This window comes from Ceratotherium simum, chromosome 7 (genome assembly GCF_057802395.1).
Source record: "Ceratotherium simum simum isolate JZ-2026a chromosome 7, ASM5780239v1, whole genome shotgun sequence".
In the NCBI taxonomy this organism is placed as follows: domain Eukaryota; kingdom Metazoa; phylum Chordata; class Mammalia; order Perissodactyla; family Rhinocerotidae; genus Ceratotherium; species Ceratotherium simum.
The window spans coordinates 62519266-62539229 of NC_141906.1; the positions used below are offsets into that span (position 1 = coordinate 62519266).

The window sequence follows — 19964 nt, forward strand, 5'->3', positions numbered from 1 at the left end:
TGTTGGATAGTTGTTTTCGTTAAAAAAAAGAAAATTCGAGTGACATTAGTTTGCGATTTAGGAAGCACTAACCTAGGCAATAAAAAACTAGTTCTTCCTTTTCTCTCAAGATCTCTTTTTCTATCTATCCTTTTTCAACTCTTATTCATTGGAATGCCCCTAGAAAGCCCTGATTAAGAAGAGAAAACAAAAATCTCCAGCTTAACTGTAGCGTGGAAGATCCATTGTCTAGCTAAGCACATAACCATCATTTCCCACACGCAGGAGGGAGTACAGCACCATGAATGCTCTGCACCCAGCGACAATCCTTTTCCTGTAGTTCCCCCACCAAGGAATAGTGACCAGGTGACCCTATGACCTGACACCCACTCTGCATGCCCATGACTCAGACCACTCAGTCTCACTGCTTCTCTGTGTAGCATTAAAAGGCCCCTAAGTGACTAGAGCCCCCATAACGACAGACATCAGGGATGCTGTTGGCTCCTGTTCCCCTTGAACTAAAGGCTCAGAGGAGTAAAGTGAAGAGAGTTTGTCCAATGATTGTGGTAATTCTTGTCAATCATCCTTCCTTCTGAAAATGCAACAAAGAACCTCCTCCTCTTCCTCTTCCTGAAACACCAAGCCCTCTGGTGACTCAGGATTTTTACCAGATGTAGTTCATGATTTGTGCCCAAACACTATGGAAACAGGAATTACAATAAAGCCAAAGTCCATTTCCTTGTGAATCAAAGGTTTAGTTTACTACAAAAAGGAAAAGGCTTCAGCACGTCAGGACAAGTCTATTTGCATGCGTGCCATGCTCCTAGGCAACTTTCGGTCACGGGTGGAGCTGCAGCGCGGGCAGCTGTGGTGCTTTTTTTGAACTGCCACTTCTCTAATTCGGTGGGAGAGCAACATGAATGAATGAATGAAGAGATGGAGAAAATGAAAAGCAGATAGAAATAGAAATGTAAGTGGAAGAAGAAGAAAAAGAGAAAAAGGGTGAGAAAGAGCAAAAGACAACTCAGAATTTTAGACATCTTGAAGGTCCAAAGGAAATAAAGACCTGCCTCCAAAGACAGAGCAGTTAATTCAATCAAGCAGTAACTCCATGTGAGATGTGTGTGGCCACAGTGACACCCCAGAGAGACTAGTGGAAGAAGTAAGCTAAGCCTGTCCTCAGTGAACCCAGAGACAAAGTCAGATACAGTCAGTCAGTCAATACTTGGGTATCCATGATCCACTGGTCCAGGCAGATACTTAGACACCAAAGTGTACAATGCCCAGCATAGTAAGATTCTGTAAATGGTAGCCATTATTGTTGTTATTATTATTTTTATTAATATGAAATATTTTAAATAATATGAAAGCTTTTGACTTGAGCCCAGTGTTTCTACCATTATCCATGGAAGCAAATACAAACAACACAAAAACAGGGTAAGAAATGTAACAGGAACACAATAACCATAAATGATTGGCATGAGGTCTCTTTTCTAAAAAAAAACAAATCTCCCTTAGTTAACGTTTTCCCAAAATAGACACAGTCACACCATGAAAAAAAGCGGGGGGGAGGGAGACAGAGATCAAACAACACCAGGAGGTCCACATGTATCTTACACTTTGCAAAGCCAATGATAGCCAAGATTTCTGGACATTTACTATATGCCAGGAACCGTTCTAAATACTTTGCACATATTATTTCATTTAATCCTCATAACAATGCTTTGAAGTGTTAGCCTCATTTTACAGATGAGGAAATACACAGACAGAATGAGGTTAAGAAACTTGGCCAAAACACACAGCTCATAAGAAGAGCCAGGGATCCAGCCTGAGCTATCTGATTCCACAGCTCTTAATCATCATATAGCACTACCTCCCCACGAGAGAGTTAAGTCCCAGACAATCAATCGTTCACTCCTCCATTCATCCATCCATCCACTCATTCAGCAAATATTTGTTGACTGTCATCCTGCTGTCATCCAGTCTATATTGGCACTGAGGATATAGCAGTGAACAAAGAGAGTAAGGTCCCTGACTTCAACGAGCTTACATTCTAGTGGGAGTAGAGGGGAGGTGGAGGAGAGACAGCCAGCACAAATATCTTCCCACCAGAACAAGGAAAGCAGTGGATCAGAAAGAGTCTCTCCAAATAACGATCTTGAGGCCTCCAGCCTTATATTTCCACAGGGCACATTCAGAAAAGCATTTCCAAAAACTCTGCTAAGGGATATAGATAAAAACCATCAACGGAATTAAACCCGTGTGTTCTATATTCAACAAATTCAACAGACACCAACTGAGCACCAGCCACTGCCCTCACAATGGCAAAGTAGAAACTGAGCCCAGGGAGACCCAAGCTCAGTCAGATAGCACGAAGTGGGGCCAGGGCTCTGGTAGGATTTCCACTCTGCCACAGATGCCTAGGAAGGTTTACCAGGGGATGCTGAGCCCAGAAGCTAAGAGTCTAATAGGACCCGAACATCCTTGCCTTCCCTCTTTCTCCAAAGGCTTCCCGTCCCACATGCACAGCCTAGGATGCAACTCAGACCACTTATCTCCCTGAAACAAGGCAATCATTTTGCATCAGCGAGGTGGCCTTCACAGGCAGATACACAGACTCCAGAGCAAAGTTCCAGACAGATCGCTAAGCAGTCCCAGACCCACCTGAGCTTGAGTTTGTATTGTCCAATGTATAGATGACGCCAAGCCATGGAATGCAGAAACCTTGGCAGACGGCCTTTTCTGGTGCAAGAAGTGTGAGTTTCTTTTGTATAACAGAAAGTTTGACACAATGCCAGCTGTAGAATATGTGCTCAATAAAGTCTCATGGGTACGTTGACCACTGATCCTTTCTTCTTTTTCAGAGGGTGAGACAACCATGTAGACATTAGCGGCTGCACCTGAAGTTGGAAAGCAAGTTCCCCAGTCCATCAAGGTTAACTGCAGTCTCTAAGCCCCAGGGATCTTGTTCAGGCTGCTGATTGATGAGTACAATGGCTCCAGTTGCCACAATAGACTCAAACTCTGCCATTGAGAGTCTTGAGTCTTGTGCCAACACATCCGTTTTCTGTTGCTCCGAATGTTTAATAGGTTTTGAAATGCAAGCAGGAAATTTAACCAGGTCTGTCTAGAGAAATGTCATGTCAGCCCCAAGGAAGAGCAGAGCTTTGCCAAATGCTGCACGAGAATCTTACAGTTTCTTTTCTTCTTTCAGCTGCTGGACTCATGTTCTGTAGAACCTAGGACCTCTGCTAGCCAGGACTCCTTCCTCCTAACCATCCTATAGGCCTGTGTGTCCTGAGCAGAGTTGTGTCTGAGGCTCTGCCATTTCCAAGGATCACAAGCAGCCTGATCCTTCATCATGATCCATTTGGAAAGCACAGATAATAGGGAGCTGTTGGAGGTTTTTAACTGAGGAACAATAGAATCAGAGTCATGCTCCCTTGAAATGTGGTTTTGGCAACAGTATGGAGACGTACTGGAGTTTGGAGAAAGGGGAGGTAGAGAAAGAGTCTTTCTAACAATAGTTACAGCAAGAATTAGCTAGGATTGAACCTAGAGTGGTGACCACAGATGACCCCAAGCCTCCTGACTGTCGTTGTGTTCCATTCTGAAGGCATAGTATTTCTGTATTCTCAGAATCTGTCACATGGTCGTCATTCAAGAAATGTTTGTTGGATTAATGAAAAGTGAATGAATCTGGAGTAAGCCTCCTATTTTAAAGATGAGGAAAGCAGGATCAGATAGGTGAAACTACCTGCCACGTGTCATAGCTGGGCAAGGGCAGAGACGGGCCTAGAATGTAGCCTCCTGACTCCCTATTCCAGAGATTTTCAAACTTTACCATGCATCAGAATCATGACTCCCAGAGTTTCTGATTTGGTAGGTCCAAGACAGGGTCAGAGAATCTGCATTTCTACCAAGTTCCGAGGGGCGATGCTGATGCTGCTGGTGCCTGGATCACATGTGAGAACCCCTGTCTTATCCAGTTCTCCCTCTACAATACCTAGCTGTCTTTTTCAGAAAACAAGGCCTGGCCTGGCTCTTTCATCCCTCATTGCTTGGCTCTGAGCTTTTGGCAGAATAGGCATTTCAGCCTGTACAGTGGTAATATAGCTTGGTGTTTGAGAGCCCAGACTCACAAGCCTGAGTTTGATCCTTCCTCCACCAACCCTGACTAAGTTACTTATCTTCTCTGGGCACATATATTATAAAATTTTTGTAAGGATTGGATTAGTTATATGTAAAACACTAAACAGTGCCTGGCAAATAGTAAGCATCTAAAAGGAATAGCTATTAGTATTACAATACATGGATGGGCTTGAGCCTGGGCCCAAGGCGAGTCCTGTGGTACTGCCTGGACCACAGAGAGGTGTGAGAACATGTAACAGAGTGATGATAGATTACATGATATAGTCACCTAGATTCATAAACATACATACCACTGAGTACAAAGACAGCTAGAAGAACAGAGAGATCGCCATGGACTGATGCTATCCAGATCTTCTCCAGGCCTCCTCCAAGTCCACTGTTATCACGGAGCTCTCCTGTTATTTCTCTGAGTTAAGGAACCAAGTTACTAAATTACAGTTTATAAAGGACAATGAGTCACATAATCTAATCTAGACAGCCATTTGCTCCCATCTTTCAGAAGCCGTGATGCCAGCTTGGACTGATTAGATCAACCAGAGCAAATGGCAGGCATCAAACATTTGAACATCTGCTCCTGTCCAGCCCTCCAAATGCCCTCAGGCCGCACCAGCAGCTGACTATGGATCTCAGTCCCTGTGGATGCCTGAGCAGTACATGCTAAACCCAGGCACTAGCTGAGTATGGGTCCCTGGGATGCTGGCCATCCAGAAAACTGTACATTCTGTTAGGCCTGAATTTTGGATGCACCATCAGACTCTTAAGAGAACGTCTTCATTAGCCACTCCCATCTTTGGGGAACAGCTGGGCATAGGTTACAGAAAGAAGCCATGGGAGATGGCTCCCAAATTACTAAAGTAAAACCAGAGTATCTAAGGTCTAGCATGGGAAGGAAACGTTCTAGGAAGGAAGGATGACTGACCAAGTGACATGACTGGTCCCACAAATTCCACCTCACACAGTAACTCTGTCCTCCCAGGGAGCTCTGCCACCCCTTGAAAAGCTTCCTACAAGCCTGAACTTGAACACTCCCCTTAGTAACACACAACACAGTCAAGACAGGCTAATACTTTCTAAAAGACTCCACAGCAAAAAGCAGGTAAGAAATTGATCTCTGGAATTAGATAGATCCAGGCTCAAATCCTGGCTCTACTACGTAAAACTGTGTTATCTTGAGCAGCTCACTTAACGCTCTGTGTCTCAATTTCCACATCTGTAATATACAGATAACAATTTCTCTCCAGACTGTTGTAAGGATCAACTCAAATACTGCATGAAAAGGAGCACCACAATGCCAGCAAAAGGAAATGCCTGATAAATGTTGGCCATTACATTACTAAACCCTGAGCAAGACAGACCACACGGGATTCAGCCCAGAGAACATCAGGAGTGGTGAAGAAGGTAAGCCAACAAAGTCCAGCTTTCAGAACTTGCCATAACCAGCTCATTCTGACAGCTCACAGGTCCTGCCTTTTCCATACACGATGCTCAAATTCATGCAGAAGTGTGGCCCACCTCCACGGCCTCCTCATTTCTACTGTTTATCTCCACATGGGCCCACCTTGACCCCCTCCTCAGACACTTGTGCCCAGCCCTATGCCCGGTTTGAGAGGCAGGCCCTAGGTGACTGACACTAGGAATGGTGTGGTCTCACAACTACTCCCACCCACTAAGATATGGTCATACCTGTGTTGGCCCAACAATCTGAACACAGTGGAAGAGCTCTGGCACACTCATAAAATCATTCATCCCACGTATGTTGATGAGAGCCTATGAAGTGTCCTGTCCCCATCGGACCATTCCCCCTTAGAGGCTGTTTCATAAGATTTTAGTGATTCCCCCCTCCCTTACCCCAGCTTAGGGAATGTCTCCCAGAGAGTGAGGCTATAAGGTGACTAAGGGAGAAGGCTGAGCAACCTGAGCACAGTGGAGAATCCTTCCTGAAGCAGGAGGGCAGTCCTCAAGCACAACCAGGAAATAAGGAAGAAACTGGCCTGGCCACGTGGGCTGGGGCAGGCTTCCCAGCAACGGCTCCTGCCATCCTCAAGGTGCCCACAGGCTCCGCTGCAGGTGCGGTCAGGAGATGTGCCAGGGGAGCCTGGCTCCTGGTCTCCTGTGGCTTGCTGCCTGGACAAACACGCCCCCGCAGCCCCGGTGGACTGTCACCTCCGCTGGGCCCCTCAGGCAGCACTCACACTAGCCCATTGTTCTCTCGCCTGCTGGCAGCTCCCCGGCTCTTGCTCCCCATCTTTGCCCCCAGCAACGTCAGCAGAGCCTCGCCTGGTCTGGACACACTGAGCAGGTCCTGGGGCTCAGGGCTGCCACCTCAGTGGACGTCACAGAGTCGGGGTGCTCAACAAGTACCATCCCTATTTGGGGACATACCTTCAATCCTGGTAGCAGGGCCCAGAATAGCGTGTTGGGAAAAGACCATTTGATTGACAAAGATTTTCAACTGATTTCTTTTCTTTTTTATTTATTTATTTTTTTAATTTTTTAAAGAGTGAGTAACAGCGTTTTGCCCCAGGCAGTCTGCTCCAATGTCCATGCTCTTTGTTCACAGCAGACCCAACAATCTTGTCCCAAATCCTTAAAAAGTTCCTCTATAAATCTTTAATGGCTTGTTCATTGTATAGCACCGAAAACTCTGAGTAGTCTGTATAGTTGGATGGTAAAACTTGTTTTAAAAATAGTTTTATTTTCTAACCTTCATGTTGTGTATAAAAATGCTGTCAAAAATAATTTGACAAAGTCTCTTAAAGAGGATTATAGGGGGCTGGAAATTGGTAGGGTAATTAAAATGTATTTTATGCAAACTAATTTTACAATTAGGCAAAGCAGAGTGGATGAAGCAAGGAAGAGCAACGAGAAAGGTGATTCAGAGTGAAAACAACAATAACCAGCAGGGGTAATAATAATGACAGCAGTGACAGTGGGTTGAGAATTTAATGTGTGTCTAGCACTGTGTGAATACTTGTTTATATATTTAAATTCTCCCAACAACCCTTTGAAGTATTTGTCATCATTCTAATTTTACAGGTGAGGAAACAGAGATTCAGAGAGGTTACATCACGTGTCCCTGTGACCCAGCTGGTGGTAGCAGAGCCACGGTTTGGACCCAGGTCCAGTCTTCACATTTCCCCTCTTTCTATTCCTGGAAGCTCATAGAGCATCTCTGCCATGTGACACCTTATTCTCTGGTTCTGTTTTTGGTTTGAGTCATGAGAGAAGAAAATTCTGAAAATTTTTCCTGCTTGGATGAGTAGGTGAACCTCTAGTCCCCAAGTTAGTTAGCAAAGTTAAGGAGGCCTTTGGGGTCCTCTTAGCAAGAATTGCTTTTAGAAATCTCCCAAATGACTCAATCTCGAGTTTATAGTACCACCTTCATTTTTATTTTGACAATCTGATTCCTCAAAAGTGTCATCCAGCTCCATTAGTCACTTTATTCATGAGAGAGATATGGGTCTGGATACTGTTTGACCAATTTAGAAATCAAATATTGAGGATTCGCCATTGCAGAGGCATTTCAGGAGAAAATGGTCCACAGGCTCTAAGGGGTGTTCCAACACTCTCCTGGTCAAGGGTAGCCTCTCTGAAATAACGTTGGAACCTTCCAGGGTGACAATTTTGAAAGCAACATATTCAATTGAGTGTCTGATTCATTTGCTATCAACTGATTTCTATCATCAGAATCCTTTTTTTTCCCCCAAATGAATTATTAAGCAGATCCCCAAAATATAAAACCGATAGAAAATGACCAACTCCAGCGAAAAAAGGGTGGTGTCCATAAGCTATCTTTGGGGTCTCCCCGCTCTTTTGGCTTCCCAGCCCTCAGTCCAGGCAGCCCCACAAGCATCTCCAGAGAACACACATGGTTGGAAGTGTTCTGCCCCATGACATTGTCCTTTGAACTCACCTGGCAGGCTAATGTCTTCCGGCCAGACTATGCCTGTCTTCTCTGAGCCTGGCCCAGACCTGACTCTACTGTTGCAGGGTCCAGTCTCAGTTCCTCTGCCCTTTAACCTCCTCTCCACTCTTTGCCCGGGATGGTGGCAGGTGGCCATCAAGTGGCAACTTGTACCTGGGACTTGAGGACCATTCAGAGTCAAATCTGCCCTTCAGAACAGTTGAACTCCTGCACAAGAGCAGACTGTCTCAGTGCTAAGAGGCAAAGATTTGGGCTTCTGGTGGATGTGACTTTAGAAATGGCCCCCTCTGTTATGTGTAACTTCTACACTGCCTTGGCACTAGGTAAGGTTCTGAAAAACAGAGCAGGCTGATTTTTGGGGTGACCAGTCAGAGTTATGGAAGACCCACTGTGCTCTTCTGCGGCAGTACCTGGGCTCCCACTGCCCTTCTCAGTCAGCCTCACATGCCTTTCCAGCCAAGTCCACCCACACCCCCTGAGTCTGCCGCAGTTCCAACAGGAGCAGCAGAAAAGAGACCACTAATTAAGATGGGAACATTTACTACTTCCTTATTCTTTGCCAAAAGCTAGTGCGCTTTTCTATTACGTCTGAGGTGGACTTTTCCTGAAAATCAAGACAAGGAGAAACCACAAATGTGGATCTAACCACAATGCCCACTGCTCAGACCACTCCCCCACCTGCATTGTCCTCTCCTTGCTTGTCCGTCTACCCACCTCCCAGGATCCTTCAAAGCCTTGCCCAAGACCTACATCTTCCATGAAACTACTTCCCTACTACTACTTTTAGAGTGTTCATGATTCCATCCTCACTTTTTGATAATTAATCACATACTGCTTGAATTCTCAATCAACATTTAAGTGTTTTTATTTATTTCCACAACTCAATTCTTAGTTTCTTGTGGGCAAGGACAAGGCCTTCTTGGAATTCCTCCATGGTGTCCAGCACTGTGTTTTATTTTGTGATTTGCAAATGGCTGCTGTTCAGGTAGCAGTAATTGACTTACTTGGGCCGCTGGCTAAGTAGTCCACATGTCGAATACACATCCACTCTTTGAAGATGGTTACCATAGATCTATTTCATTCCAAGAAACCAAACAAGGGCTGAAAAAGATCATAAGAGGAAACACACATTCTAATCTCCTAATTTTTCAGTTCATTTCATCTTTTTCCTAAGCAAACATTCTTAAGTTTAGTCTGTATAACACACCTCCTGTCTCCCAATATGCGTTCTTCACCCCCCAATCCACTTTCCAAAATGCAGCCAAGAGATTTATTTTTCATGCAAATATGTCATCTTCTTCCACTACTTAAACCCCTCAGTGTCTTCCAGTTGCCCTTAGGCCCTGGTCCAAATCCTTCATCTAACTTCCTAGGCCCTCGGGGATCCGGACTTGCTGCCTTTCTAACCTCATCTTCTATCACGTGCCACTGTGCTCTCTAGGATCCTGCACATTCAGCTTGCAGTTCTTAAAACTTCCATACCAGGCTTTCTCTCCACTCTAGGCCTCACACAAGCCCTTCTTCTGTCTAGAATGATCTTTTCCCCACTCCTTTCTTCCCTCCCCTGCATCTCCTCACCTGCCTGATTCAAGTTTAACCTTCAGTTTTCAAATTAAACATCACTTACCCAGAGAGGACTTACCTGAGCCCCAGATTAAGATCAGAGAAAACTGCAAGATGCTCACACAGCATCCTTCCTATGTCTCCTCTATATTAGCGGCCTTCTCACCTGTTTGTCTTCCCTCCTAGATCCTAAGGTTAGGGACAATGCCTCTCTTATTCATTGATATATCCCTTGTACCCAGAATAGTGCTGGTTGAATAGAATTGAAATGTTCCCATATTTCAGCCAAGTGTTCAGGACATCTTTCCCATGTACAATGCCTCAGGCCATGAAGATATTACTCTCCAAGTGAGTGCTTTGGGATCATAGTTTTTGAGATAAAGTCTATAATTAAAGAAGTTCTCACTGTACAGAAGAGTTCCATGGCCTCTAATTCAGTCCAATTCAGCTTAATGAATCAATCATTTACTTCCCCTACCACAACTTTATTCTCTGCCTCTGCTCTGTCCACCGGCCTCGCTTGTGGTCTGTGGCTTGTGGGGCATGAGAGGAAGGAAGGCAGGTAGTTGTGACCACCAACATAACCGCCACCAATTGATACTACTCCCCACTATGTTGTTGCCACTTTAAGTAAAACTCTCCTTCCTACTGGAAGAAAAGGTTCTAACACGCTGATGGTCTGGGAATCTGAGACAGCTTCATTGGATCGACAAGTAACCAGAGCTGGTTTTATGTGTACACAGGCTAGCCAATCATTTACAGAGTGTGGGTTCAGAGGGCACCCCTGCCCTCCATCCACATTTCCCCCACTCCTGACCAAAATATACCAGTAAGATCTTGGTCCTTTCGCTTAAAGCCTTGGTTCTCAAACTTCAGCGTGCATCAGAATCACCTGGAAGACTTAATAAAACACAGATTGCTGCCCGCCTCCCCCACAGTTTCTGATTCAGGAGGTCTGATTCGGGCCCCAAAATTTTCATTCCTAAGTTCCCAGGCAATGCTGATGCTGCTGGTCCAGGGACCACACACCTAGATCCTCTCACTTAAACCAGGAATGGTTTTCAGCTCTGCTTGTGCATGAGAATCACCTGCAGAGTTTTTTAATTTGAGTGGGGCTCAGGCTTCCATATTTATCAATGTACCACCAGTGATGCTGATGCATGGCCAAGGCTGAGAACTCCCCGTGTTTATCCCTGTTTAGAGGCGATGGTCCTTCAAAAGGGCTAACACTTTGAAGTGGAATCAGCGATTCACATGCTAGTGTGAATGAGTTCCTGAGCTTTCCCGAGAGATTTTAATGAAGGGAAAGAGACTCAGTACTGAAGACCCTAGACCAAAGGGCACATGTGGATGAGGCACACGAAGCGGAGGGAAATTAAGGCAGCCAAAAACTGTCTTTACTCACTAAGAGGGACATCCCTCTTAGTGAAAGCCCTTTGCAGTAGGAGCCCTTGGTGCTACAATTGCAGCCACTTCCTTGGACACTCTCACTACCTTTGGCCACTTCTCAGGCTCACCAACTGTGGCCAAGGCTGTCAAAATGGGCAACGTAAAAAAGCCAGCTGCCCAGACACTCTCACTGAACCCCTGGATACCACTTAGTCTCTGTCCATGGGACAGCCCTGCCCCTGACCTCTCGTGCACTTCCTTGTCCGGGGGGACACCGGACAGCACTTCCATACGGATTTGGTCACTGGTACTCCCCTTGTGCGTAGGAGTGGGGCTTTAAGCTTTATTTCGTTTACTAGGAGAAATTGCATATCTCTTTAGCTGAGCATATTCCGTCAGATGTTTACTTCATTGCCTTTAACCCCAGCTGAAGTGGGTGGTAGGGGGGAAAGGGACAATATTTTTGTAGTTTCTTCTCCCAAATGCAAGCTTTGAGTTCTCGCTGCTTCTTGAGAAGGTAAGACCTATTAGTTTAGCCCTTTCGTGGCTTTAAGCTGCCTCAGTCATCTAAGGGAATTGCTCTCACTGTTCCTGGAACAGCAGCCTCTAAGAACATACTCCAAATTTAATAGAGTTTCCTCTTTCAAACTACAGCATCTCCAGAGAAGGGCAGAGCCTGGCTAAACCGGGAGTGAGGCTTCCAGCCCTCAGCCGAGGCTGGTGGAACTGGGGATGCAGAGAAGTGGCTGCAGGATGCGAAGTCCTCTCGCCCTCAGAGTTGGCAGATAGGAGCTGTGTGGGAGGGGGCTGTGAGGGTGTTAGCAAAATGTGCTTCCCTTAATCCTACGTGGCCCTAAGGACGGCCTGGATACAGGCCTTATTCCTGACCTGCAGGAAGGAACAGAAGGAATAGAGCTGGGATTGGGGAGGGGTGGGGGTGGGCTGCTACAGATTCCCTCAGTGGCTGGGGAGGTCAGACAGAGGCATTTACAGGACAAGAGCCCTGAGAAGCAGGAGGCCTAGGCTCCCTCTTACCTCAAAAAAAGGTAAGAGCAACCTCAAAAAAAGTGGTGCCTCCTTTCTGGGCCTCAATTTTCTCACCTGTAGATTGACGAAGCTGGACCAAATGACCCTTGTATCTTACCCAGGCCCAAGGTTCTGTGATACCAACAGCGATGTAAATTGAACTGTTACTGAGTCATTTACTTTAAAATACAATAAGCAGTTGCTAAAACTGCATTAAACTGAACAAAAAGTATTTCATCTGTAGTATTAGAGTTCATTTACAAGTGACAAGAACTTGAGAACCCTCCCATGAAAACACTCCCTCTCTCTCTCTGATAAAAGTTCATATTAAATGATGAGCGATTTTCTAAACAAAGTGTTGCACAAACAGATTAGATTTATGAACTTTAACATAACTTTAATATCACTTAAAGGGGAAATAATACTATGATCCCTAAAGCCCTTAATCCCAAAGACAGGACACATAAGTGAGGAAAACTCAAGAAGAAAGGAAGCCTTCCTCCGGGTGGTAGAGTTGAATCCCCCTTCCCTTGAGTGCAGACTTGGGGACTAGCTTCTAACATACGAAGTATATAAAGGAGAAAAATAACCACAGTGGAGAAACCTGCAGATACCACCTTAACCAAGAGACCAAGGTCAACATGACCAGTGAGAAGTCATGTTGATGTCATGTATCCCTGAAATGATGCTATGAGAAGGGCACCTCACATCCGTGACATTCTTCCCTCAAAATCCCCAAGCCCAGTCTAATCATGAGAAAACACCATCAAACAGTCTACAGGGACATTCTACAAAATACCTGACCAGTACTCTTCAAAACTGTCCAAGTCGTAAAAACAAGGAAAGACTGAGAAACTGTCACAGATCAGAGGAGACTGAGACATGATGGCTAAATTAGATAGGTGTCCTAGATTGGATCCTGGAACAAAAGAAAAGACATTAATGGAAAAACTGGTGAAATTTAAATCAAGTCTGTAATCTAGTTAATAGGATTATACCAAAGTTAATTTCTTAATTTCGATAAATGTACCATAGTTATGTAAGATCTTAGCATTAGGGGAAGCTGATGAAGGGTATCCAGGAATTCTCCGTACTTTATTTTTTATTTTTTATTTTTTTTGAGGACACGTTCCACATTTTATTTACCTTTTAAGACTATCTTTAATCTCAAAATCACGTATTCATACATCTATTTCCTTTTTGTTGACTTCACTTACTCTTAAATGCACGGTTTGTCAAAGACTATAAACAAATATTTACCATGTCTGTTACATGTAACACACAGGAACGGATTTTAACAGAAATTCATCGACCTCCCCCATGACATTTTTTTAAATTATAAATACAGGTATCAAAATAATCCTGAACATATTTTTGATGCTACTAGTACTCAGCACCCACACCGCTTCAAAAATTAACACAATTTCTGACAATATTCATCGTACCTGCTATTTTAGACAATTTCAGCTGAAGCTCTTTCACTAAGCAAGATGGATAAAGCATGCCATTTCTGTTTTTCCTTCTTGAGATTTTTACTTTTCAGAAACACACATGCTTACACAGCCATCTGACACTTCTCACCATGCTTTCATCCTGTAAACCTGAATTCTATGTTGAGTACTCCAGGTTTATGCTTAAATGACAGTGCCTTAACAAGAGAAAAAAAATTGTGTTGCATTTTTCCTCTTGTTACCTAAAAACACAGTGGGTGTACACATATTAAATATATTCTTACAAATGTCCAGGTCATGTTTACCAGCTGGAATTCTTTTACTTAATGTTTGGGTATTCTGCATTGTGATGTTTAGTCAAGACATTAACATGAGTAGAAGGTTGCGGATTTAAGACAAGTTTGAGATCCACTAAAATTAACTGTTGTCTATTTGTCCTTCTGGTGGCTGTGGAAGCTTCATATTTTCTTTGGACATCATTAGACGTCTTAGCTCTTGAAGTACAACTTTAATGCTATATGAATTTTGCCATTTTGCTAACACTGGTATGCTCCGTGCATCCACCATTCCACTGGAATTATTTATTCCATTCATATTAATTTTGGTTACAAATCAAACTGATGGAGGAGCTTCTGGGTATTTAGGTCTACATTCTACTTTCAGGCTGTATATTCTGTTTTCATAATTTGTCCTTGGTGGCCAAATAATCATGCCTGTCCACCTTGTAATTGTCATGTCTTCATCATCTTCAAGGCCCCAGCTAACTGTACCATCACCTACTCCTTTTTGTCCTTCTTCAAGTTCTTCCAACAAGCAAAAATTACGAGGAACTTTAACTTCATTATGAAGTCATCCTCCAAGAATAATTCTGAATTTGTGTTGAATTTCGTTGCCTCCTTTTTATAAACAATTCAGTCAGGTGACCTTTATGAGCATCCAAAACTGTGGAGACCACCATTTTCTCCTGCAGCCCCTCTCTGTAATTTATTTTTGCAACTCTTCTGTAAAGCTAAAATTATTTCAAAATAAAAAAGACTATACATGGGGTGGGCAAAGTCATTAATGCTGAAAATGTGTCAACTAGCAATGAATATGGCGTTACTCTTCAGATGTAGGATATATCATTTCAAATGTAAGATTGAAAATTTGTACATCATTAAACCCAAATTAAATGTCAGAAAACCATGGCATTGCTATCTTTACTAATTCACTAAATTATGCTATGATTTGTATGAGAAATTTTCTGTCTTGTTCTCACTATATCCACATCACCCAACTCAGAGTAGACACTCAGAAACTATGTGTTGAGTGAATGAATGAATGATGCTATTCTGGTCTTTGTACACAGATAATTAGAAAAAATCGACTCCTGAATTCTTGGAACATACAATCTAAGAAGATATATTTAAAATTTTTTATTTATATATAAATATATTTATATTTTTCTTGTGTATTATTTATATATAAAGCTGAGAAATCTAAAATTTATATATGAAATCTAAGATATATATGAAAAATACACACACATATACAGAATCAGAGAGAGCACAATAACAATATTAAGCCAATCTGAGGAAAAGTGAACTTATGTCAAAAGGGATTTTTGCCTATTTTTGTTCACTGCTGTATCCTTAGCACCTAGGATAGGTTTGGCATTAGCTAACACTCAATGAATATTTGTTCAATGGATGAATGGATCAAGCCTCTCGTACAAGCCAAGGGGATGCCTTCGGTTCCGTTCAGGGGAGTGTGTAGGAAGAGCGGGGTTGCTGCAGAGAAGCTCTCAGTCTCTCAGCCTTGAGGCAAGTTGGCACGTGCTATGTTTGTGCTAAATGTTCCTCTGAGATGCCTTAGAGATCCTCCCACTCTGCCTTCCACAGCCTTTCAGAATCCACATTGTGCACAAAGGTCTGACTGTGTTTATATCCAAAGGTAAAAAAAAGAAATACCACATCGGAAATGTCTCCACACACTCATTTCCACATTGCAATTTGTGTTGACCTGGTGAAGAAATTAAGCGGAACTGAACACCCCTTTGCAGAGTGGAGCTTTACAGGAGAGCCCCCAAGCAAAAATTTCAGATGAGTCCCTTTATCCTTCTGAATTACCAAATAAACATCTCTCTGGAGAAGGGCTTGTCTTGTGGGATCCCCAAGTGGTATTTATGTCCATCTTCCTATGAGCTCTTGACTGGGCATGACTCTGGACACAGCATGGGTAATTTCTCTACTCCAGAAACCCTCAAAGTATAGCAGCAGGTTACAAAGATGAAACACAATTATGTACATAGAAATCTGTCTGGGAAGCCAGAGGAAATTAACTCGGTGCTTTTTATGCCTCAGAATCTCAACCCCAAACATATTTGTGTTGTTCTTCTCCAGGCACTCCCATTATTAGGGACTAAAATTGAAATGAAGCACCACCACGACACTATAATTAATGGGGAAAAGGGAAATGAGTTTAGTGGGCTGATCTCCTTTACCTGTCATGGGAAAATGGAAAGAACTCAGTGAAAGTGTTTATCTCTGGGACAGACCTAAGAGCTGCAGGGGGGTGATTTGAGGAGCACCCAAGAGTCCATCCAACCAAAATTAACTTCCTTTCTTTCCCACCACAGAGACTAAATTGTCAGCATTAATTCTCAACAAGTCACTGCCTTGTCTCTGAAAACTTGAATAAAGATATTATCTGAGTGGGATGACAAATTAAGCCATTGTCACACTGGGAGAGCTTGGTATTTAGCAGATTAGCCAGCCAGTCATTTTACAAGGTCCTAAGGGAATGGGATATGGGGTGTACTGGTTAGATGATGATGGCGGTGGTGCTGATGATGGTGGTGGTGATGATGGTGTTGATAACAGTGGTGGCGGTCATGGTGGTAGTGATGATGATAATGGTATTGCTGATGATGATGGTGGTGATAGTGATGTGAGGGTATTGGTAGTAGAGCTAATAATAACAGAAAAATACCATTTTAGAAAAATGTATTATGTACCAGTCACCATGATAAGCCCTGTATATTAACTATTTCAGTCCTCACATTCCCTCCTATATGTCCCTTTTATAGATTAGAAAAACTAAAGCTGAAAGAGATAAGCAACTTGCCCAAAGTCACCTAGCTAGGAGAGAAGGACTGAAGCCCATCAAAGACTTAAGATGGTGCCCTAGCTAAGCACCCTAAGCTTCTAGGGTTAGGAAGCAATTTCAAGGTCCCTGGGGAGGTAAGTGCACACCACGAAAGGAGTAGAAGACAAAGCATCTTCTGAATTAGCCCCTTGGCCTCAAGTCGGCTCTGACCACATCACTATTATTACTCAGGATAACAGACCTCAAATTGACGTCTCTACTACCTCTGATGAAGAAATACATAGGAAAGGGCAAAGACACGTCTTGGTGAACACAGCAGGAGCTCCTGGGTGAAGAATGTTCTTTTACATGGAATTTTCTGTACCACTGTACCATGCTGGTACAATGTCCCTAAGAAAACTTAGAACTTTGAGAAAAAGACCAGGAGATGAATGGGACACAATTAGTGACTTGTTACATTCATCTCCTGCAGTGTCATTGTCAATACTCAACAATTTCATGTGTCACCACATTATTGACTAATAGTATTATCTTGTTATCTTAATCTATTGTTTCAATCTATTTGATCCTTCCAAATAGACTACTAACTGCTTGTGGATGGAGACCAGAATCCTGCTTCTTTCATACATCACGCCCCCAGGTTCCTGCACTGTGCTGGGCATGGTGTAGGTGCCTAATGAATTTTTGTGGTCTGATTTATTGAGGCACCTCCACTGCAGTCAGGGTCAGCTACTGGGGACTCTGATGGACACTGAGATGTCAGAACAATAAGAACCCAGGGAGTTTAGAGAGATTATCTGGCCTCCCTATAAGAACAAAGATAACCCTCTTGATATTTTTCTGCAAGTATCAGACAAGCTTTCCCAAGATCCCAGATCTTGGGAAGACTGAAGACACTTTTCCAGGAGGTAGATGCAGCTCACTGTGAAGAACAGCACAAGTTCCCCTCACCTAGGAGTTCCCCTGTTCAGGGAGCAGGAAAGATTACGTGAGGTGATGGATATAGGCATGCTTTATAAACGCACCTGTTCACATTCATCTTAACCACGTGGCAGTTAAGAGCACAGACTTGGAACCAGATTGCCTGCATTCAAATGCCAGCTGTGCTACTTACTAACTGCGTGACTTTGGACAATTTACTTAACCTCTCTGTGCCTCAGTTTTTCATCTTTAAAGTGGATATAATAATACTACTTATCTCATAAGACTGTTGTGAGGATTAAATGTCCATAAAGCACTTAGAAAATTTCCTGACACATAGCAAGTGCTGTACATAGGTTAGATGTTATTATTGCTATTATTTTTATTTTTACTTATTATTGTTATTAAAGCATTCTGCAGATAGGAGATATCTTTACCATTCTTCACAATGCATGTTTCACTTTCTCCCAAAAAACTCATGAGACAGATTTTATTGTTATCCTCACTTTAGATAGAAGAAAAATTAAGATTAGAAGACTTAAGTGACATATTAACAATCCTATGTTCATTTCACTGCACCGTTCTTGTCTTTTGATGATGGTGCTACAGTGATCTTCAGATGACTGTCAGGTCCTGCTGTGCCCGGAGTGAGGCAGGAGCAGATGGCTCAGCAGGGCCCTGCTGGCCCAAATAGGCTGATACTGAGGATCATCTCTCTTTAGCGACTGACCACCATGTTATGAAGTTCCTGCTTGTGCCCAACATCTTACCTCTGCTCACTCCTCAAATACAGTCCCTCACTGCAAAACGAACCTCTATTTTTCTTATTCTAATTAGCTTGGTGGTCATTTTGTCCCATTATGGTATACCTTGTGCTATACTCTAAGTGCTTTTCTCTGGGGGAAAAATATCTGCCATCTGCTGCCAGGCTCAGATATAGCCTAATTATTTGGGCCAGAGATGAGCAGGAGGCCAGACCTTTGGGCCCTGGGCACTGGGCTGCAGGCACCTGGGCACCAGGAAGCCAGTGTCTTGTCTCCCCGGGCTATTAGCTACTGATGGCATGTTTGCTGATGGCATCTGCTTTGTGCAGGCATTCGAAGACCATCGCCAATCTGGAGCAAGGTGCAGGGGAGGTTACAGGATGAACCAGACACAGGCAGTGCACCATGAGACCACAGCCCCGGGATGGCTGCAAAGCCCACGCATGGCACATGCTAGTACCTGAGCCGGCCAGCCTCGTTTCAAATCCCGCTCTTCCTCTTACTCACCTCATATCCTTAGACAAGTTGCTTAACTTTTCTGTGGCTCAGTTTCTCATCTATAAAATTTGGATAACAATTATACCTACCTTGTCAGGATTCAGTGAGTTAATACATATAAAGCTCATAGAACAATGTCTGTCCACGGTAAGCATTTAATAAAAGTTAGTTATCATTATTACTATTATCATATTATATTATATATTTTATATACTATTAAATATATAGTATATGCACAGTGTATACTACATATAGTATACAGTATATACACTATTATAGTTATACCATATTAGTATATAATATACATATACTATATAGAATATAGTCTATATATAACATATTATTATATATATTATTATTAAAATAACTATATTATTATTACAATGTTCAATAGCAACACCAAGGAAGGAGTGATTATTTCTGACAAGGTGGGTCAGAGAAAGATATAGTTTTAAAGCAGCATAATAGTCACTATTTGTTGAGGGCTCAAAATATGCTAAGCCCTTCATAAGCATTATCTAATATAATCCTCACAAAACCCCATGAGTGGATAATATATGCCACATTTTGGATGAGAAAACTAATCCTCAGAGAGGGTAAGTAACTTGTACAACAGTCCATGGTGGGGCCAGGATATGCACCGGGGGCAGACTGCCTCCAGAGTACACGTTCTTACTCCTCAGAACACGTGACTTTTGATGCAGATCAGAAGGGCAAGAAACGTGTAGTGTGTGGGAATTAGGATGGGGAGAGGCATGGAGGCCCCTACAGCCAGGGAGCAGTGCTGGGGCGAAGGAACTCGGTCACGGCGAGTGGAAGAACGCTAAAGCCCCCTCCACACTGCAGTGTCTCACCTACATTGGCGCCAGGCTCATATAATACTTAGCCTTCCCCATCCCACATCCAACATCATGTAGTAGACCAGATGAGAGTCTCAGAGGACGAGTGGAAATGGTCACGCAGAGTCACCGGAGCTGAGAACCACACTTGGTTGATGCGGCGGCAGAGGCAGGAAGCCATCCCCTTCCTTCTCATCTATCTCTCCTACACTTTCCCACTTCCTCCTGTTTCTTAGTTCGTGAAATACCCATTACCATGACCCACTCAGAGTCCCATAAGCCTGACTCACTGCCCTGGGGAAAGATTCTTTGAGGGCAGAGGTTGCTGCAGCACCTCAGGGAAGGCTCCCAGCAGAAGTGAGAGAAGGAG

The 19964-nt window shown here is 43.4% G+C and overlaps 1 pseudogene; it reads right to left on the reverse strand.

Moving 5' to 3' along the window:
* Nucleotides 1-13902: 13902 nt before the first annotated feature.
* On the reverse strand, nt 13903-14235 carry LOC106801408 (ubiquitin-conjugating enzyme E2 variant 2 pseudogene; annotated as a pseudogene).
* Nucleotides 14236-19964: the final 5729 nt, after the last annotated feature.